We start from the raw sequence: 8,805 nt of genomic DNA, 5'->3' as shown, positions 1-8,805 counted from the left end.
TCCAAAGCTTCCTTCATTTTCTCTAAAGAAATAACATTCTTCAGGCGGGCTTAGAGTTGGCGGTTTTCACTACATACATCTGCTCGAGTGAAGCCACTCGGTTCAAAGATGGAAAGGAAAAGTGCCAGTGTTGCGATATGAAGCGGTCGATTGGTTACCTCCCATGGCAGCTACTTCATCACGAGCGGTCTTGAGATTCTTCTTGGCCAGCTCCAGATCAAGGTTGAGGCTGATTTGTTGTTTGTTCATGATAGAAAGTTGAGCCCCAAGATCACAAGATTTCTACAGTTACAGCCATATCAGTCGACAAAGATAAAAAGAGATAATTATTCTAAGACTACCGCCAAATCAAACATTCAACGGCAGTCTCGGGGACTACACCCAGTGGGTGCACTTAGCATGCCCCCACTGATTTTCAGACCACAGTCGACGGTCGACTGGTTTTCAAACCACAGTCGACTGCCCGCAGTCAACTACGGTCTCGGGGACTACACCCAGTGGGTGCACTCAGCGTGCCCCCACTAGTGCAAAGAATCAGTTCGAACTGACACAAAGAGATATACTATTTTTGAACAGCCACACTCCAATGGGTGATCAGACAAGAAAAACCATCGATCGAAAAATCAACTAACCTGGACATTGGCTTGCATGGCAGCTCCAGCGTTGAAGGCCACCTGACTAGCCTCATGCACCACCTTCATCTGCACCATCACAAGGTTCAGTTGAAGAAGAGCTTCTCTGGCAGCAGCCGGTGGATCGTCCGGAGTTTGATATGCAGTAAAAAGTGACGGAGGTAGAGCAATCGAAGCAGCCGCCAGATCTGAAGCATGGAGTGACGTCGGCGCAGCAGGAGCCTGAGCAGCTGATCCCGAGGGACAATCAGTCGATAGAGGAACAACGAAGCTGATGCCGGTTCGAGCCGGATCTGTTGATCGCTCGATCGTCGCCCCAGGCGTCCCAGTCGACCGAAGAACTTGGGCTTCAGACACCTTCCCGCCCGGCTCCTTGTCCTTCCTCCTCCTTCCTCTCAGCGGTACTTCCTCTTCATCGTCTGGGAGCACAACAATGTCTCGTGGGGCTGCAATAAACAGAGAGAGCCATAAAAACAACTGACCAACATTCCAGTCGACCAGACAAACTTCGAGTCGGGCAAACTTACTGGCTTTGGAGGTGACAACGTCATCAGCTTCCTCATCGGCAGGGGTCTTGTCAACATCCATATCAGTCGCAGCCGAGGTCAGGCTATACAGGTTCATCATCCGCTCGGTCAGAACAAGAAAACCGATCGAAACGAGAAAATATGAGAAGAACATTTACCCAGAGGCAATAGGGACGTCCATCTTGATCCTGGGCAAGGTCTTCCGAGCCTTCGAAGGATTAGCTTTGGGCTACTTGGGGACCGTCTCAGTCAGCTCTGGAGTCGGAGACCGAGCGCGCTTGTGAGATGGAGCACTCGACGCCACAACTTTGCCGCGTCTGTTCGCGGGGTCGTGCCGCTGCTTGGATCGACGTACAGAGCGAGGCGGCGAGTCGGCTACCTCCTCATCGCCAGACTCGTCACTCTCATCATAATCATCATCATCAGGTGGGGACTCCCACTCGCCGCTCTCCTCGGCGCTGTCCCCGCCCTCTTGGTCTTGCTCCAGGGCTTGTTCACCATTGGGCATCGAATACATCTCCGTGTAAATCTGCAAAACAAGGAACCGATCATAAGTCAATCGGAACCTCAATCAGTCGGAAAATATGTTCAAAAATTCAGTTATGACGACCGGACCTTGTCTGGCAGGTTGTTGTCGTTGAAAGGGTCGACTCTCCTGGCACCCCTGGGGTTATCTTTGTTCCCGGTAATGCTCATCAGCCAATCGGCCACGGTTTTGGCCTCCACTTCCTCCGGATGAACCCGAGCAGTGTCGCCAGCCCCGGAGTACATCCACATAGAATGATCGCGAGCTTGGAGGGGTTGAATCCGCTGACTGAGGAACACCTCGAGCAGGTCCATACCAGTGACGCCCTGATTGATTAGTTGGACTACTCTCTCAACTAGCATGCCTGTCTCTGCCTTCTCAGCAGCGGTCACTTGCAAGGAAGATGGAGTTTGGACACGGTCAAAAGAAAAAGGGGGAAATTCGGTCGACTGGCCTGGGGTCGCGATATCCTGGCAGTAGAACCAGGTCGACTGCCAGCCCCTGATCGATTCAGGAAGAGTCATCGGAGGAAAAGAGCTCCTCTTCCTCTTCTGAATGCCCAGGCCCCCACACATCTGGATAACGTGGGTTTTCTCATCTTTCGAGATCGCTTTCTTCATGGTTTGAGATCGGATGGTAAAGATGTGTTTGAAGAGGCCCAGTGCGGTCGACACCCCAAGAAATTCTCACACATAGAGACGAACGCAGCAAGGTACGTGATGGTATTGGGAGTAAAGTGATGGAGTTGGGCACTAAAAAAGTTTAAGAAGCCCCGAAAGAAAGGATGTGGTGGAAGCGAGAAACCGCGGTCGACATGGGTGGCGAGCAAGACACACTCACCCGGTTGCGGTTGCGGCTCCTATTCCCTTCTCGGCAGGCACGCGGACTTATGGATGATCAGCCCTAACTCGGCCAAATCATCCAAGTCCTCTTGCCGGAGCGAAGATCGGATCCAGTCTCCCTGGATCCAACCTGACGGCAGCCCCGAGCGCAATGAAGACCCCCGATTCATCTTCTTGTTCTTCGCCGCCCCCATCGCCTTCTTCGCATGCTCTAACGCCGCCGTTTTGTCCTTCCCCATGGCGGCAGAACAGCGGTGTCGAGAGTGGTCGTGCTAGGCGAGGTGGAGATGCGAGAGGAAGAAGAAGGGGAATGAGCACGCACAGTGTGAATGCCTCGGCTTCACCGCTTTTAAAGGCCTACTTCCGAGTGGCTGACGCGTGGGCCCGATCAATCCTGTCAAATCCCCCCAACAGTTGCACACGTGATACGTGGCGAAAAAGGTAGCGCGGAAATCGAAATGTCCGATTTATCTACTCCACTTACCGCGGGATGCTCTGCCTGGCGCGCTTCCACCCAAATTTTGAATCCCGTGAGATCCGGGATCCTCTGTAACCGATCTCACCAAAGATTCCAATCAGAGATATCACTCGACAGATGTCACTGAACAAACCAGTCGGTGATTTTTGAATCGATCAAGGCGACTGAAACGAAGTCGAAAGTTTCAGCAGCTGACCTCCACTTGGAGAAGAAGACAAGGCAGATCAAGGGCGAGAACCAGGTCAACTACCATCCTTCTTTTTCACTCAAACCTCGATCCATTCGGGGGCTAATGATGTAGACACAGACCTAGAGTAGGGTAATAGGCCTGACCTATACGCCCCACCTAAAGTCTTGTCCTAAGAACTAAGAAGTTCAAGAATCAGAAGCAGAGGACCAGCAAAGGTGTCGAGCGAAGTCCACTCGACCTATCAATCACTCGGAGACCTCTCTTACCCAGGTCACTCGACCACCAAACCACTCGACATATCAAAAGACCTAAAGCCGCTCTGCGTAGCAACGGTCAAGCATTCATTCACATACTTAATGATCATTTGTAGAACTTTAATACAGGCGTTATCTGTAATGCCTCCTCTTACTGTATATTGAACCCTGTCTAACGGAGGGGGGCTGAGGTCCTGGCATACTTTATATAAGCCACCCCCCTCCTCTGGGATAAGGGTTCGCACCCCCGGTAACTCACACACGTATAATCCAGTCGACCGCCTCCGGGCTCCGAGACGTAGGGCTGTTACTTCCTCCGAGAAGGGCCTGAACTCGTAAACCTTGTGTGTACAACTCCTCCATAGCTAAGATCTTGCCTCTCCATTCTTACCCCCATATTCTACTGTCAGACTTAGAACCACGACAGTGTGTACATGATTGAAGGTTGCGGCGAGGGGTATTTTTATCCAACATGGGTGGCAGCATGATCTTAGGATTGGCCCCCCTCCGCTTTAGGCGTTATACGAACTCTGCATGTTTCTTTGTATTTCACCTTTTTATTTTCCGTTTGTACGAGAGGACATTCTTTGACTGTGTGCATCTTTATTATGCAGAGGTCGAGCGTAATGCTTAAACACTTTAAGTAATAAAGTGCCCCTTTTAAAAAATGATATACATGACACTAGTATATGATACACCATTATGACCAGCTTACTCCCGCTATGGCTAGCCTGACCAATGAGAAGTTACTCACGATCATTTGCTTCCGTTCAATAGCGAGGTGACATATGGATCATTAAGAGCATCTACAACCAGATATAGCAAATATGACCCCTTAAACCCCTGTGGACGCGCCCGAACAGTGACCAGGCGTGTCCGTTTTGAGCCTCTGTTTATCCGTTTGCGCAGTCACACTTCTTATTTTTTTTCTTTCTCATATGTCCGATCACTTGCACGTGATTGATAGAGATGAAGAAAGAAAAATGTAAGAATAAATAAAGAAAGAGAAAAGATGGTTCGGGATGGGGCCGCGTCCTACGTGGCGGAATGCCCGGGATCGCCCGGGCGCTTCCGCGAGCCCTCATATCCTTCTTATATTTGAGATGGATATGAGAGTTCGCGGACAGGGTGAACTTATACGGATGATATGAAGAATTCGGTTGGGTCATGTTTTTCCTTTTCTCTGATGTCAGGTCACTGACCAGACGACCGGGCACATCCATAGGGGTATGAAGGATGATTTGAGGCGTCCGGCTATAGATGCTTAACCACAACAAAAGCGAGTGGAGTAGTTAATAGGAGTGGTTGTAGACCGTGAAACAGACCGAGCGAGCCACAGTTAATCATCATTAATACACTGGTGCGTGTCGATCAACGAGCATTTCCGAAAATTTATCTTCCAACGATATGCTGTTCCGCTTTATTTCTCCTTCGAGGTACAACATGATGCCTGTACAGTACTTCCTCCGTTCTCAATTTCAATAGTACAAAATAAAGATATTTATTTTAAGGCGGAGACATTATCAACCAACCAACAACCGATACATGTCATTAATTTAGAGTCTGGCTATATACACCGAAGCATGGGACTTGGACGGGACAGTACGATGCATTGCACCTTGAGTGTGGCTCGTGAGCATTCATTTCTAGATTGCTTATAGGAGTAAACAGTAAAGCTTTTTTTGGTTTGGAGAAATTTCATAGAAATTTTAGAGAATATGATTTTTATAGGATTTTCTTCTTCTTTAGAGCCCTTTGGTTCATAGAAATGGATTCATATTCCTATATAGGATTGGTTTCTATCCTCCACATTTCATAGAAAAATAAAAATGAGCGTAGACTCAATGAAAAAATTGCTTTGGTGTCAACCAAATAACATCTCGTTTCCTATTCCTACTCATAGGATTTGAGATACATGTCATCTCATTTCCTACAAAATTCTTATTCCTACGATAATCCTATCCTATGAACCAAAAAAGGCCTAACTGTTAATGAAAACATTCTCTTTTTTTAAGTAAAATTTGCTCAAAGTGGCGAAGAATATAAGGCCTGTATGGCGCGGATTTTAAGAATATGGTTTCGTGCGCACGTCTTAAATTAAAAAATACTAGTAAAAACAAAAAACTGAAGTTTTTTTACAACATACATAGTCGACCCGTATACTCGAGCATGAAGTTTCATGAAGAAATGACTCCATGATATTCTGAGCAAAAATGACAAAATCAAAACTATATTAAAAAACACCGTTAGATAAATAGTAATGCTAAAATTATATTTTATTCACTAAGAATACCACGGGTGGTAATACTTCACGAAACATCACACATGAGTAGAATGATAGACCAAATTTTATAACCCAAAGCTTCAGGTTTTTTTAAAGAAAATTACTAATGTTTTTTGAATTTATTATTCATGTGGGTGCCTTATCAATCGCTAGTCCAATCTCCTGAAGGCTACCAACGATGTCGAAGGTGCATCCAACCTGATCGTGAAGCTCTAATCGATACGTGCAACTGAGAAGAATTATGTATAGCAAACTGGATAATGGGAATATGGACAAAGGATTGACTAACCTGGATTCTTAAAAAAGGTTCAACCATGGTTGTTGGACACATCATTTAAACGAAGTTGTAAGAATGACTAACTCTTACCTACACAAAGGCCGAGTTCAACCGAAGCCCTGCGAGCCTTATTTATGGAGGGGCATAGGAGAAGTTCCACGAACATAGAGTGGGAGGGGGTCCCACCTTAAATCGCCTTTCTCCACTCATATGCACCCTTATGTTGATCATTGTACCGTATTTCAAAATTACATGGGTTTGATCAAAAAAGAAATGTGGTGCAATACCTATAAATAATTATGTATGAAAATATTACGTGTAATCTTGTATATTGTATGTGGGTCTTTATGTGTCATTATGAATGGTTTTCAAAGTCCTGAAATCTCCATATAAATCCGTCTTTATTTCTTGTGTGCTCAGATCATCTCAATGCTTGATTATAATTCAATGTTCATCTCTATTGTCCATACTAGGCCCTTCATTTGTGATCAAAACAAACCTATTTAATTTAGACAACATCATATTCTCATGAGCAATTGAAGTAATCCTAAGAAACGAAAGCACATGACAATTTAATTGGTGTGCACAAGCTCTAGTGATTGATCCATAATTTTTTGGAATGGCAAATGTGTAGCGGCATGGCCATGGGTACAACAATGGTAGAAATGTTCTCACCAATGTCTCTACCTTGCCATTAGATCATAAGCACAAACTAAAGATGCTAAATATATGTTTTAGTGGGGTTAAACACTCAAGTTTAGCTTTTTGAAGATAAGAGCTTTATGTCTAAGTCTCATTTGATTCTCAGGATCCTAAAAACGGTGGAATATAAAACCACAATGGTGTAACACCTTCTTTACTTTAGTTCTATATATAAGATTATTTTTGCGTCCAAATTCTTTTGATTACACCATGAAAAATTAAGGGTCTCTTTAGTTCAGAGGAATTCTGGCGGCTCATATTAGGTAGAGGTTTTTATTAGACTTTTTGTTCGCACTTCCAAAAGGAAAAATTTATTGACTACAAAGTCATGGAAATTTTACTTTCTTTTGTGAATATTATGGCATACACTTAATCCATCGTTGAAAACTCATGTCGTTTACAGTGGTGCAACCAAAGAACATCTATTATAAATTATTATGTTCTTAGTTAATGTAATATGCAACATTCTATTTCTATGACTATACTTCTTACTTTTTTTATCCATAGGCTTTTCAAATACTGCCAATAAAAAGATCCCAATGGCTCTTCCAAAAAGGTTTGAGTTGGCCGAATTTCTATGGAATGTATTGCAAAGTAATGGTAGACAAAAATAATATATGGCCGGGTCTTACAAATCAAATAGCTCACGTAGGATTTGTTCTTATTTATTCTAAATCTCCTAGATTCCTGCAAGAATCCTTTGAATCAAGCCAATAGGTATCGATCCTTTTCACATTTGAGGTCATGTGCTTTTTGGTGTGCTCAGTATGGAGCCTGGTTTTAATTATTATTGTTAACACACTTTAGATTTCATTTTGTTTCTTGCTTTTATCCGCAAGTATATATAAAATGATATTATGAAACGAAAGGAGTATATGTTCATTTATGATTATAAAAAGGACAAATATTTTTTTTGCAAGGGAAAATGAGATGCCATTTGCGATTACTGGAGTTTAATATGATGGTGGTAGAAAGGCGACCACGAGGTGTTGCGATCTTGACAACATCGTGCCGGAAACTGCGAGGAAAATGCTGAAACTTGGCGGTTGGAATGCTTCAACCATGGTCATCGAGAGCTGGAACCAGGTGGTTAGGAATGCTGGAACTCGTGATCTTTTTTGCTGGGAATCGCGAGTACCACCGAGAGTGAGAATGGTGAGCGGCAGCAAGCTTCGTCCATTGGGGTGGGTGGGGGATGTTTGTGTGTGTTTGTGGGTGGGGGAAGGGCGGAAAAGTATCATGTGCACTGGGACTTATGGTGCTACCGATGCACCAGACGTCGTAGCGTGTTAAAAATGTTTCAAAAAATCTAAAAAAAATGTAGCACATTGACACACCATTGGTCTATGTTGTCGCAAAATTTCAAATTAAAATTCAAAACACTAGATGAGATACAAAAATGACAATTTTAGAATCAATCTGATAATGGGCCGAATTTAAAGCCTAACTTCTGTTGTGTAATATTCAGTGTCGATTTTGTGATTTTTGTATCTTGAGAAATATTTCAAATTTTGAGTTGAATTTTTACAACAACATAGACGGATGTTGTACGAATGTGCTATATTTTTAAAAAAAAAATCGAACATTTGTGAGCACGCTACCGGCATCCGATGCACCGATAGCACCACAAGCAAAGGTGCATCAGATACTTTCCCGGGGAAGGGCAGCGGGGGCTTGGTCGCTTTGCTCTTTCGCTAGAGGAAAGCGGTGAGCGTTGACCGATCCAACGTTTCGGGACACCTGATCTAACGGCTGCGCGGCGACCATTCTGTCGCTTGCGCCGATCACGGGCGCCTACGATCGCCCTTTCCAGCATCGCTCCCATGCGTGTTGCCGTCACGGATCTCCGCGGCATCTCCCGTCCTTAAATAAAACGTGTGCCCGGAAATCTGTTCGCCCCACAAAATTCCGTTCAGCGCGTGCAGTAGAGAGCTCCCCGCTTCTCCTCATCCTCCTCCCCAACTCCAATACTCTCCACAGAAATCTCCGCTCCTTCTCGTCCCCTCTCGCTCGCGTGCGCGTGAGGTGCGCAATGGCGGCGGCGGCGGTGGCGTTGTCGAACGGCTCCGGTGGCGACTCCAAGGCCGAGTTCG

At 45.1% G+C, this 8,805-nt stretch overlaps 1 protein-coding gene across 1 annotated transcript in view; it reads left to right on the top strand.

Annotated features, from left to right (window-relative positions):
* The first annotated feature begins 1,505 nt into the window (after positions 1-1,505).
* Positions 1,506-8,805, top strand: part of LOC119268701 (farnesyl pyrophosphate synthase-like) — an 11,529-nt gene continuing 4,229 nt past the window's right edge. Inside the window, exons 1-2 of the mRNA XM_037550400.1 lie at positions 1,506-1,510; positions 8,629-8,631. The gene's annotated coding sequence lies outside the window, so the exon portion shown is untranslated. The remainder of the gene's footprint in view (positions 1,511-8,628; positions 8,632-8,805) is intronic.

This window comes from Triticum dicoccoides, chromosome 3A (assembly GCF_002162155.2).
Source record: "Triticum dicoccoides isolate Atlit2015 ecotype Zavitan chromosome 3A, WEW_v2.0, whole genome shotgun sequence".
Lineage (NCBI taxonomy): Eukaryota > Viridiplantae > Streptophyta > Magnoliopsida > Poales > Poaceae > Triticum > Triticum dicoccoides.
Note: the sequence above shows the minus strand (reverse complement) of the source record. Positions and strands in the feature narration are given on the sequence as shown.